Source organism: Dermacentor andersoni, chromosome 6, assembly GCF_023375885.2.
Source record: "Dermacentor andersoni chromosome 6, qqDerAnde1_hic_scaffold, whole genome shotgun sequence".
NCBI classification, from domain to species: Eukaryota; Metazoa; Arthropoda; class Arachnida; order Ixodida; family Ixodidae; genus Dermacentor; species Dermacentor andersoni.
Window position 1 is genome coordinate 50,510,197 of NC_092819.1, and position 12,697 is coordinate 50,522,893.

The 12,697-nt window shown below is 49.2% G+C and overlaps 1 protein-coding gene across 2 annotated transcripts in view; it reads right to left on the reverse strand.

The window, feature by feature from the left end:
- Positions 1–12,697, reverse strand: part of Moe (moesin) — a 145,421-nt gene that overhangs the window by 65,243 nt on the left and 67,481 nt on the right. Inside the window, exon 1 of one of the 2 annotated variants that reach the window (XM_055066616.2) lies at positions 3,999–4,034. The exons of the other annotated variant lie outside the window; for it this stretch is intronic. The gene's annotated coding sequence lies outside the window, so the exon portion shown is untranslated. Of the gene's footprint in view, positions 1–3,998; positions 4,035–12,697 lie in introns of those variants that run through there. 2 annotated transcript variants of the gene reach the window in all.

The window sequence follows — 12,697 nt, forward strand, 5'->3', positions numbered from 1 at the left end:
CACCTGGGGAGGTACTGTAAGAGTCCACCTAGTGGACTGTCCATTTCGGCCGTTCCTGATTGGCTACGGCAACTCGTATACTCCTCGCACGTACAGCTGCATCCAATCAGCAGCGGCCGAGGTGGACAAACCATTAGGTGGACTCTTACAGAATACACCCCCCCCCCCCCCCCTTCTCCGGTTAGTCCAACAGGAAGCGGCCACATGTCGTCAATGGTAGGGTCTCTTTCACCGCATTTAGCGCTCCTTCGAAGTGCCGTGGGACACTCAACATACAACGCCTGCTGGTTTTCGTCTTCGCGGTTTGAGCACTTAGCAGGCGTGTTTATTGCGGCGCTTTATAACTAATGACACCCCAGCAATAACGAGCTCAACAACGAGCACACTCAGCAGTTGCGCTTTCTAAACCAAAATTGTTTAGGGTCTATATATAAATGTTCGCCAACTTCCCGTCAAAAATTTGTAGTGCAGCATCCCGTCAACCAGGGACATCTGAACCGTCGTGCGTTTCTTGTCAAATTCTCGATAACGCGAAGGCGTCCCTCCAAATGCCCGTCAGCCACAACTTTCGTGCCCGCACTACTTTGGTGCAAGTGGCCAAAAATTTGGCTGAAGCAGAAGTCCGAGGCTCGAGCGGTGCCAGTTACGCCTCGTTGGAGACGCAAGCACGAAGAATCCGCTGCCAAAGCCAGAGCCATTTGTTTGTCGGGGCCAGTGGTGTCACTGGGCTTGGGAGCTGAAGGCACACATAACCTGGTTAAAAGAAACTCGTCTCATAGTGGCCTCTTATCGACGTTTGCAATGGAAAAGACACTGCTGTCGTTCTTGCGCGAACGCGGGACGCGCAAAATATATGATCAAGTGTTTCTGGTACCTCACTGTATTCACAGTTTGGGCTAGTATCACTGCGACCTATCGTATGTCCTTGGCCTAATGCAAACAACGCAGCCGCTATAGCCTGCGCCGCTATAGTTTTTCTCCAAGCCACCGGGCTGGATGCACGACTTTAGAGATGCTACAACTCTGAACTTGTATATACGCATCTCTTCCTCATACCATCATCATCATTCATTAGCCCTTTTCCTCCCCGTCCCTTTTCCCCAATGTAGAGTAGCAGGCCAGAGCAAGTTATAGATCCGGCCAACCTCTCTGCCTTTCTGTAAATCTCTCTCTCTCTCTCTCTCTCTCTCTCTCTCTCTCTCATAAGCTGCTGTCATATAGTGTAAGCACTTCCAGATAATGTGAAACCCTGGCGCTGTTTGACTACATCTGACTGACCCTTGCGCCAACAAACTCCAACCACCACCACCACCACCACCACCACCACCACCATCATCATCAGATAACGTGGAATCAAGACTGTGATAAACGAGCAAGACTTGCTCACCGTCTGCTCCCGGGTTGGTCAGAGGCAAAAGGGACGCCTGGCTTTTTCACACATGTGAAGGTGGGATGACAAGTAGTAAGCGTACGAAATAATCACTTGGCTGCAGTAGAAACGACTCATTTTGTTACTGCAACAGCAGTTAAAAGCCGCTGTTTTCGTTGCGCTATCGTCATGCCGTCGACGTCACGGAACACTAAAACCAGACACCTTCGAGGCCCCACTGATTACTACATGTTATTTCTCATACCAGATGTGAAGATATACTAAACCTGCAGATTTGATAAGGATATCTGAGGTTTGCTGATGCATGCATCGCCAGAAGTTGCTATGTGTGCAGCTTCTATAACGAAACGCGTGATTTCACACTTGCTTCTGCCCATAGTGCTGCTAGCTTTTTTTTTCCTTATGTGTGTGGTGTTGTTCACGTTTAACTCGCAATGTACACGCGTCCTAAAGATGACGTTTCGGGTAGTGTAAGTGCGACCGTGGCAAATTGGGAACTAAATCTGTTGGGGGAAGTTGCCGCAGTGTTTCACTTCACGTGTATCATATATATTTCCTTTTGTAGCCTATAGAAGAACTTGTTGGGCGAGCTGGTGCATATTAGCGAACAGTTTTGTAACTGCGCGAACAAACGATGAGGTTTATTGATGAACGCAGTTAGGTTGCGTGTCGCTTGAACAGAAAGTCTCTTTTTGTTATTATGCTTTCTCCACGCACGAGCAGTGGTGTATTTCTGGAATGTACTTATATACGGTTTTTGTGGAATAAAGATTAGTTGCAAGTCTGCGCCTGTCCTTGCGTGCTCTCTCATTCTCCCTCTCTGTGGTCGTTTGTTTGCGCAGTTATAAAACTGTTTGCTAATTATATATATATATATATATATATATATATATATATATATATATATATATATATATATATTACTTGTGAGGCGGCCTTGCCGCGTGTGTTTATGTACGCCAGGCACGACTCCGAGATAAATCCAAAGCTCTTTGCGTACGACGGGAGCAAGAAGAGTCGCTTCCATTAGCAAAACGAAAGAAAGAAAGATGAGGAGGAAAATAAATAAAGATGGAGAGGGGGGAAGGGGGCCCACTAACGAGCTGGGACGACTTCCTCGACGTCGACAGCGCGGACGGTGGCGCTTCTTTCCTTGAATGCGCAAATCCGCAGCGGCCGCAGGAAAGCAAAGGCCCCGCGGGACGACGAGTCGAATAAGATATTCCCGTAATGAATATGCGAGAATGAAGACTGACCGGGGGAGGCGAACGCCGCAGAGATGTGTTCTGCACACTCCCCGTAATGTCCACCGTACACATAGTAGAACTAGAATTTGAGCGGAAATTTTGCAACTGCGATAAAGGAGAAGTCTTAATTTTGCCCTCAATAATATAGGACCAAATACACTTGATTCCTTCTCGTACGTAAGACAAAAGGTAACCAAAAATGCCGCTAGAACCTCACTGAGACGTCACCCGAATGCGATACGGGAAGCGAATTTGACGCGCCAAAATTCGAAAATATACGAACCCGACGCGGTAGTTCATAGCTTATTGCGTTGTGCCGGAGAAGGGGGGGGGGGGGGGGGGGGATTATTCGAAAGTGTCAACCTAGTGGAGATGTCCATTTCGTCTGCTTCTGATGGGCTCATTGGCTGAGGGCGCCTGTCTCCTTCTGATGCGCAGCCCAGCACAGCCAATCAGAACTTCTGTAGCAGACGAAATGGGCACGTCCACATTAGGTAGACACTTACAGAATACCCCTCCCCCAGCTGAGTACGACATCGTGGATTCGATTGCCGGCCCCTGTGGCGTACGCGGAATGCAAGTACGCTCGTGCATGCTGGAAGCTTTGGGTACACATTAAGTAATCCCAAGAGGTCAAAAGTAAGCCGAAGCGATCCACTGTATACGATGTCCATAATAGCTACCGTGTTGGATTCCGAGACAACTAGACGACCCGGCCTTTGTCTGCAGACAAGATGTTGGAACACTGACCTCGCCGTTCGTCAATGCACAAGGCATCTTGAAGGCGCTACTGCGTTATTTAAGATATATTGGCCGCGATCGCGTCCGAACGCGTGACACTTTCTTGTACGCGCCTGGAAACCCCTCTCCCCCTTCTTGACTATTCCCTGCGTAAGGCAGCTGGCCCTTCTGGCGCTTTTTCGGTTCAACCACCGTGACCTCGTCTCTTCATACCCTCTCTATCCCATCAGTCACTATCAAAGTGTGGGACAACATTACGTGTTATATGCGGGGTTTTACGGCAGCTAAGCGTAGCTCTATACAGGGCCGAGAGACGCCGTGTACCACAAGGACTAAGAGCTGAAGACAATATCCTCGAGATCTGCAGCTGTAATTAAGCGCTATGCGAAACTGCTTTATCTGTATTCGTGTGTGTTCTTGGTCTATCATGCAGACCTTACGACTTCTTTTGTGTTTGAAAACTACGTCAACCGTGCTGCACAGAAAAAAAAAAAGCTACACGCATCAGTCAGGGAGAAAGAGGAAACAGAAACAATGCGACGAATTAGACAAATGGGGCTACGACGAAGGATAAATTTGACGTTGAGAAGAAGCGCCGCGAGGAAGAAGTATACACTTACACCGCACTGAAGCTATAGGACCCCTTGCCTCTGTACTCCCTTGCCTCTGAAGAACGGCACAACGTTAAACGCCGCGTAAATTTTTGAAAAACTGTGCCGTTAACTGCGCGGCGCGAGCCTTGAGCGAGTGATTTTACGAGCGCGAGCAACTGTTGCCTGACAAGCCAGAGCGCCTGACTCCGTTTCTAAGTCGACTCCGCGGTGTGTTGGTTGCGGTGAAATGAACGGCTTGCGCACGCTCGCAGTTAGAGACATCGCAATTAGAGGCACTGCGCAAACGAGACGGCCGGGGAGCTGTTGCTTGAATTGTCTTGGTGGTACCGATGCAGTCAAATTAATTAATTAATTAATTAATAGAGACAGTATGAGAGAGAATTTACACAGTGAGCCACTCAGGAGAATCCTTGCGTGGTACTCGATCGACGATATGACAAACGTTTTAATTCGGTTGCCTGCCTTTTGTCTATCAGAGCTTCGATTAGCCTCTATAGATCCGGAAATGACCACTTGCTTTTTCACGAAAAGAAATAAATTCACACGACAAGGAGAATGCATCTCAGTAGGCTGCAGCTTCCCCGTATATACGTGTTGCTTACTTCTTCAACGCAATACGGTCATTTTATATTTTCTTTGTAATTGTGTATAGTAGCGATGACGTGATGGTGGTAGCCTTCCTTTTCTTTTCACTTGGCCCGGTTAATGGACGGATTCACAGACATCGAAAAAAAAACATGGTAGCTACAGAATTGCAATACGATTACAGCTCATCGGGTGAGGACGAAACACGATATGTCGGCTGAAATAGCTACTGTCATAGTTTATAAAAACAACCAGAACATCAATATATACCACTGCGTTGTAACTAGTTATTGTAAGTTACCGTACAAGAAAGGGGTCATGCCAGCCCTTTACGTAGGTCTATCGTGATTAGAACCTAGCTATAGTAAACCCTCGTTATAACGAAGTCAATGGGACAGAAGACCTACTTTTGCTATAAGAGCTATTCCGTTAAAAGCGGAAGGACAGCAAGATAGTCGTCGTAGTCGTAGTGACAGCGTAGGACCTCGCAAAGCAAATGCTGAAACAAAGTCACGCTCGTTAACGACATCACATGACAGTGTAAGAGTGTGTATTATAGACACATTTACACGCTTGTTCACTTTTAAGGGTGTAAATGATTTTACAGTGCAGACGTGTAACAGCGTTGGCGAGTTACGAAGACTTTCAGTAGGGAGTGGGCAGGAACAATGTTATGATCGACCTGTCGGGTGCGAGAGACATTCAGGCGCACGTTCCCATGACAAGATGGTTTGCCTCGTCCCTGTAAAAGCTGTTGCGATAAGCCTGGACATTCTCTGTCAAGTGTGAGAAGCGTCCAAGCGGGTGTTCCCATGTCAACATAATTGCCCTCTTCTCCGAAACAACGTCACCCCTTTTATTGTCCAAGCTGACACGAAGGAATGGACGAAGAGAAGACAAACCGAAGGGCGGGAGGGCGTCGACGACAGAGCCCGACAAAAGCAATAATGCTTCCACATGCTCCCCGGGAAGACGTCGACGACCACAAGATCGCAAGGGGTAATTAAGGCCGTCTTGGGCCCCCTATGATTGACCTGTAAAGTGTGAAAAGCGTTCAAGCGGGTCCCCATGTCGACATAATTGCACTCTTCTCCGAAACAGCGTCAACCCTTTTATTCCCCGAGGTGATACAATGGGAAGGATGAAGGGAACAAACTCTGAAGGTCAGGAGCCCGACGGCAGAACCTGACGAAAACACTAATACTTCCACAGGCTCCCCAAGAAGACGTCGACGACCACAAGATCGCAAGGGGTTACTTAAGGCTGTCCTGGCCCCCGTGTTAATCAGAACTGATCGAGACTCGGATGAGAGTCACAACCATGTACCAAGGAAGTGAATAGAATCTTTTCTACTTTTTTTCATCATCACGATGCCCGGCTTCGTCGTGGTTTCCCGATTCTTGCGGTGAAGTCCCACCTCACCCGGTCGAGATCGTATCAACGGGAGTATTAACGAGAGTGAGTGCCAGTTAACCTGAGTGGCGAACGAAGGTCAGTGATAGTGAGATTCGCTAGGCGTGAGTATCGAAGTGAAGTGACTGTGGGCGAGTATGAGTGGACGTACGTATGTGAGCGAGTGGCCCGGTGAGTGGGGGAGTGAACGCGAGCGCGAGCATAATCCGGCGCCGGTAAGTGTAAACGGAAGCGACTGTGCACCCGAGTGAGTGTTGGTGAGCATGAGTATGAAAGTAAGTGTTGGTGAGCATGAGTATGAAAGTAAGTGTTGGTGAGCATGAGTATGAAAGTAAGTGTTGGTGAGCATGAGTATGAAAGTAAGTGTTGGTGAGCATGAGTATGAAAGTAAGTGTTGGTGAGCATGAGTATGAAAGTAAGGGTTGGTGAGCATGAGTATGAAAGTAAGGGTTGGTGAGCATGAGTATGAAAGTAAGGGTTGGTGAGCATGAGTATGAAAGTAAGTGTTGGTGAGCATGAGTATGAAAGTAAGTGTTGGTGAGCATGAGTATGAAAGTAAGTGTTGGTGAGCATGAGTATGAATAATCAAAGTGAGTGAGTGAGTGAGTGAGTGAGTGAGTGAGTGAGTGAGTGAGTGAGTGAGTGAGTGAGTGAGTGAGTGAGTGAGTGAGTGAGTGAGTGAGTGAGTGAGTGAGTGAGTGAGTGAGTGAGTGAGTGAGTGAGTGAGTGAGTGAGTGAGTGAGTGAGCGAGCGAGCGAGCGATCGGTCGATCGCACATGAGTGTAAGTGAGCACATGGCCTACAAAAATACTGGTAAGTGAGTGAGTATGAGCGGGTATCCTTTTATTCTGCCGATCTATGGGGAACGGTGAGGTACGGTGAGAGCCCGAGCGACCAATCGCGACCAACTCTCCGAGGCAGGAGGAACACCGCGGCCAAACGCCGCGCCGGGCAGCCGCAGCTCATATTGGGAGGGGGTAAAAAAAAAGAAAAAAAAAATCCGCAAAGGCGGTCAAGGCGTGAGCGCGCGCTGCACACCGCCGAGGCTCCGCTGGAATCCAGCCAAGCCCCGCGACTTCGTACTGTGCGGCTCACGGGGCCGGCGCGGAGGACAGACAGGTTGTTGTGTCGGAGAAATGGAGGAGGGGGGGATGACGAACCACGACGTTGATAATGATGCCACGAGGAAAAGCAGACGCGAGCGTACAGGCTGCTCCGGGAACGTAATTAAAGCGAGTAAATTGAGTTTGGAGAAAAGTTTAAAGAGCAAGCATGCTGTAAAGTACTGTAAGTGGCCTTTTCGTTTCCCATCCTCCAGGATACAGAGCGAGTGGGGCGTATATGTGCTCGAAGCGGAAGTAAACGCAAGAAAACGCAGTAATGAAAGAGAAGGAAGAAAAGAAGATGTGATGAAGGACAAGAAAACGAATAAGAATGCGAAGATATTAGGGAAAAAAATTAAGATTGGAAGAAGTAAAATGAGGATGCGAAGAACAAGAAGAAGGAAAGAATGGGAGATGGTGAACAAGCGAACTGAAGCGGAAGCTAGAGGAGGAGGAAAAGGTAGTGGCGGTTAATTAACCGGTCATTCAAAAGAAATTGATCATAAAGCAAATGTGGAACACGCATTATTTGACTTATATAGCGACTCGCTCGCTGCTCGCGGCTCCACTCCTGCTATCTCGTGCAATCTGAGTTGTCACTATCGCTTCCCGTCCCACACACCGACCGAGCTGTAGTTTTTGGTCCGTATATTTGTTCCGGAACAGACCTTTATCTCCGAGCGCAGTCACACTCGCAACACGCTTCTTGACCGGGGCACGCCTTTTAACCTACTTTTGCCAAAAGCATCGGCTGCAACGTGCGACGGAGTTTGTCACCCGAAGCTGTTTGGCGGCACTGCCGTGGTTACCTTTGTAACGCGCGCGTGTACATAAGGGAGAAATCTGTGCTGGGGACAGGCACGTAACACATTCTCAAAAAAAAAAAAAAAAGAGAGAAAAGAAAGAAGGGGGGAAGGGGCGTGGCTCACGGGAAGCTTCCTGGAGGCTTGAATAGGTCAGCCGACGGCAAACAAGGAATGAGTCAGACCGGAGCAAACGTTTACGAAGGAGACGTGCCTTTGTAAGGGTGAAGACAACACATTAGTGTTCTATATAAAATCCAACTCCGGAAAGAGGAAATGTTGAAAAGAGGGAGGAGGGGATTGATAGGGGACGTGTACTCTTAGTGTTCACTCGAACGTTGTCTGGAGGTGCGTTTCTCATGCGGCTCCTCATAACAGGAATCTAGCCGTAACTGTTTCAGTCGAAATACGGCGGTGCTGCCAACTCGCCCGGCAAAAGAGTCGAGTTGAAGAGCGATCGCGTAAACGGGATCCATTACGACTTGTGACACCTAACAGCGATACTCACTAATGGCGTGCCTGCCGGCCTCCTCGGTGACTGCGTCTGCAGACACCCGGCAGAACAGCCGAGTGACCGGCCAAGAAAGCCCTGCCCTGCAGCCGGTGAGCACTTCAGGATCCCCTGAATCATGAACATAAGCTCGCACTTACACTTATACTCGCACTTACACTTATACGCATGCACTGAAGTCCACTTTAACATCTCTTCGTGTACGACAGATTCAACGATGCTCCGTAGCTCAAGGGCTCAACAAGGACAGGATTTCGCCGCGCAAGTTCGCTTATAGGAACACGGGCAGTGGCACGTCAGGAGGCTCCGTACCAGGACCTTCAGTGCATAACAGCCTCGGTCGCGCCAAAGCGGCCTTTAAACCTTCGATGCGCCCTTCGTGGTGAAGAAACAACAAGGCATTTCGAGCTTACGCATACGCATCTGAACAAGGCACAGATGACTCCCCTCCCTCCCTCTCTCTCTCATTTAATTTGGCCTCGACAACAGCGGTGCCTTGGCCTTGCAAGGGGGATCACTCGCCGGAAGTTTACAGCTACGTGACGAGCGCGCGCAGCGATCGAGGGGCGGTATCGAATGGCGCTTTATAGATTGCAGGCGATCGTGATACAATGCGCACATAATGGCCACGCGCGATCGACAGCGCCGGCCGGAGAGGGCGACGATCAGATGGCTGTTTTGCTCGTTCAGTTGAGCGGAGACTGAACGGAAGCGTTGCGACAGGAGACGATCGTATAACCGGTACAACGTTCTCTAAAACAGTGAAGTGCCGTAAGTAACGCCGCCTGGCTCCCAGCATGGGAAGGCGTTACCGCCCATTCCTTATTCGAATGTCCGACGCACCTATATCTGTGACTCGTGCAACTGTGAAGAGACGATCGAGCACGTGCTTTTTTTTTTTTTGTAATGTTTACGACGTCGAACGCCAAGTTGTTAGGAGTATGTTAAAGCGATCAGACAGCAGACCATTTTCAGAGAGAAAAATAAAAAGGTTCTTGAATCATGGCCCCACGCGTCGCAGGCTTACAAAGCGACGCGGGCATTGCTACGTTTCACGAAATCGACTGGCCTCAGTGACCGATAGTAGGCGTGAAGTGTCGGACAACCGGACGTATTCACACTGATAGTACATTCTTTCCCCCCTCTCCTATTTTTTCTTATTTTCATCCCTTAAACCCCTTCCCCCGCGTAGGGTAGCAAACCGGACGTGCGTCTGGTTGACCTCCCTAGCTTTCCTTCCTTCTTTTCCTCCTCCTCCTCAGCGGCGGTGCTGGCTTGGCAAACTTTCTGTAATGCAGTTTCTGAGAGAAGGCGGTGTTGCCACGTAGTCTATTTATCGTGATTTGCTGTCAGTGCACGTGCAGGGCGCGTGCCAAAGCGATGCCGACGCCGTTAACTCCTTCTCGTTAACGCCAATGCATGGGCGGCGCGTTTTTCTTTGTGCCTATGTTGGTTAAGCAGCGAGAGCAATGAATCAGCTTTGCGGTGGCATGGAGTACAACACCCATCGGTACAGAAGGACGTGCGCTGACTTAATTGATAAGGTAAGAGACCTCCCTCCATTTACCTGAGCTTAAGCGCCTCGCCTTGACGGTGCTAGGTTTCTTTGCTTAGAACTGTGCAGTTCACTTCGTAGGAAACAGGTTAAGCAGCTTACGAAGAAGCTCGGCCTTTAAACACAGAGGTTGCCAATGGTCACGGCAAGCGCACGCATGCGACCCAGAAGCGCATCGAAATTTCTGTGTTTCTGTGGAATACGTTGTTCGCGTCGGTGGTTAACAAAACCGACATACTTTTGTCACTGCATCTTCTTCCGATACACCTCCCTGAGTCTTCTAACGAAAACATCTTTTTATCATTGCCTCCAGTGGGTATGTATGTTAAAAAAAAATTATGGGGTTTTACGTGCCAAAACCACTTTATGATTATGAGGCACGCCGTAGCGGTGGACTCCGGAAATTTCGACCACCCGAGTATCTTTAACGTGCACCTAAGTCTAAGTACACGGGTGTTTTCGCACTTCGCCCCCACCGAAATGCGGCCGCCGTGGCCGGGATTCGATCCCGCCACCTCGTGCTCAGCTGCCGAACACCATAGCCACTGAGCAACCATGGCGGGTGGTATGCATGTTCACGCTTCTTTCATCCCTTACAAAACTCGTTACGTTCTGTTATCTTTCTGTTGACATTTTGTTGACTTCATCCGACTTTCTGTTGCGATGCAACCGAATATCATTCATGAGCAAGGCATTGCTCGCGATTGGGACTGGGAATAATGGAGTGGCTTTATTTTTTTTTTTTTCTCGATTGGACCGATACTATAAGTTTACTTAAATATTTGAGCCAGTCGCATACAATGCCTCTGATCAGAACGAAATTAAATCCGCCCCTATGAACTCGCGGCCGCGCTGAGATCCGATCGCGCTCGCAACAACCACCCACCCAGTCGATAACACTCGTTCGATCCCTCTCGCTATCCGTCACTTTACGGCCTAGCGCAGTCGCACATTCTACCGAAGAATCCGGGAGATGACAGAACAATGGCCAATAAACTTTCCACCGGTGAGGGTAAAATAAGGTAACAAAAAGAGAAGTAAGGGCGAAAGCACAACACGCCAATTCCGCGCGTATAGAAGAAGATGCGTGTTTCGGCGGACACAGCTGGCGAGGAAGGGGGGGGGGAGGGGGGGCCTCACGGCGCCCTCCGACAGAGCAAGCGTGCGCGAGAAGCTCACTCGCGCGCGAGCCAGCTGGACAGGGGCCATGTTCATTTTTCGAGGCGCCGCCGCAGCCGGGTATACGCGCATTCTTGTGCCATGAGGATTTCACACAGACACCGCCGCCGCACCTTCAGCCTCTAGTATATAACCACCATGCCTGCTTTGTCACGCTATCGTATTCTCCTTCCGTGCTCGCTTAATTTTTTTTGTGTATTTTGTTTTCGCTGTTGCCTGTCGTGGATCGCGCCGCAATTAATATGTTTCTTTGCGTAGTTCACGAGGACGTCTACACTTCAGGCGGTAGACAAGCCGGAGTGCTGTATATATAGAGGGAGACATCGAGATATTCCCGCTGTTTACGCGATTGCTAAGATGGCAAGAAAAAAAAATTTTTTTTTTCAGAAGCGCTATCCGTAAAACAGGAAGTGTCTTGCTGGTGTTGAAGTACACGATCCACGATCAACCAACTTGTAATGCGCGGCACGTTTAGAAATCGACAGCATGTATTACGCAGATTATTGCGTGTACCCCGATCCACCTCGCCTTCTTGTGTAATGGCTTTGATTTACTTCTCGGAGCCGATAACCCCAGCCGAGGCGGTTCATGGCTGTTGGCATCGAAGCAGACGGAGGTGACTACGAAATGCTAATGCTAATTCAGCCCGTACATAGCGGTAAGTTACTCTTTTGGAGCACTCCGCCATACTATATGTTGTCTCTGTAGGGCAACAGAATGGGTGCCAAGGGAACGAAGACGCAGTCAATGGAGAATGGCAGAGGACGAGGCTGAGATTCGCAGAGGATTAAAGCAGTGTGATGAGATCGGGAAAGCTTTTGGCATTGCTGCGTTTTCGAATTTGATGCTTTTGGCAATAGAACGCTTTTTCATATTAATCGTCGACTAATTATAGACCCTTCTGTCCTGTATGCTGCCGATTTCGTGAGCGTCGCGTCACGTGTTGCGCTGTATATACTACGTCATCGCGCACGACGTCAAGGCTACAGCTGGGTGGGACATGCCCGGGAAAGAAACATAAATTACGGAAATCGGGACGGTCAAAACGCGTGGGCGCAACTCAAGTGTGAGAAAAAAAAGAAGAGTTAGGCGGCTGGTTGGTGCATCGTACGGTGGAGAGGGAATTCGCGCAAGGCAGACGACAGTTTTCACGTCGAACAGAATGTACACAGACGATGTACACGCAAACTCTCTCTCTCTCTCTCTCACACACACACAAACAAAAATTCACCACAAACACGCACTCACGCTCACTCGCTCGCTCGCTCGCTCACTCACTCACTCACTCACTCACTCACTCACTCACTCACTCACTCATAAACACGCACACACACTCCCGGGAACACAGACACACATCGTTCACGTGAAAGCGAGAACGAAAGACGCTTTTTGAGTAGCCGTCCGCACATGAAACGATGCCAAGAGTGCAGGAGGAAACTAAATGAAAAAAAAAAAGCGACATAGACCTGTGAGAAACCACGCGTTCTGCGCGCGTGTGTGTGTGTGGGCTGAGACGAAGAATGAAGCTGGGAGACAGGAGAGGGCAGACTGAAAGG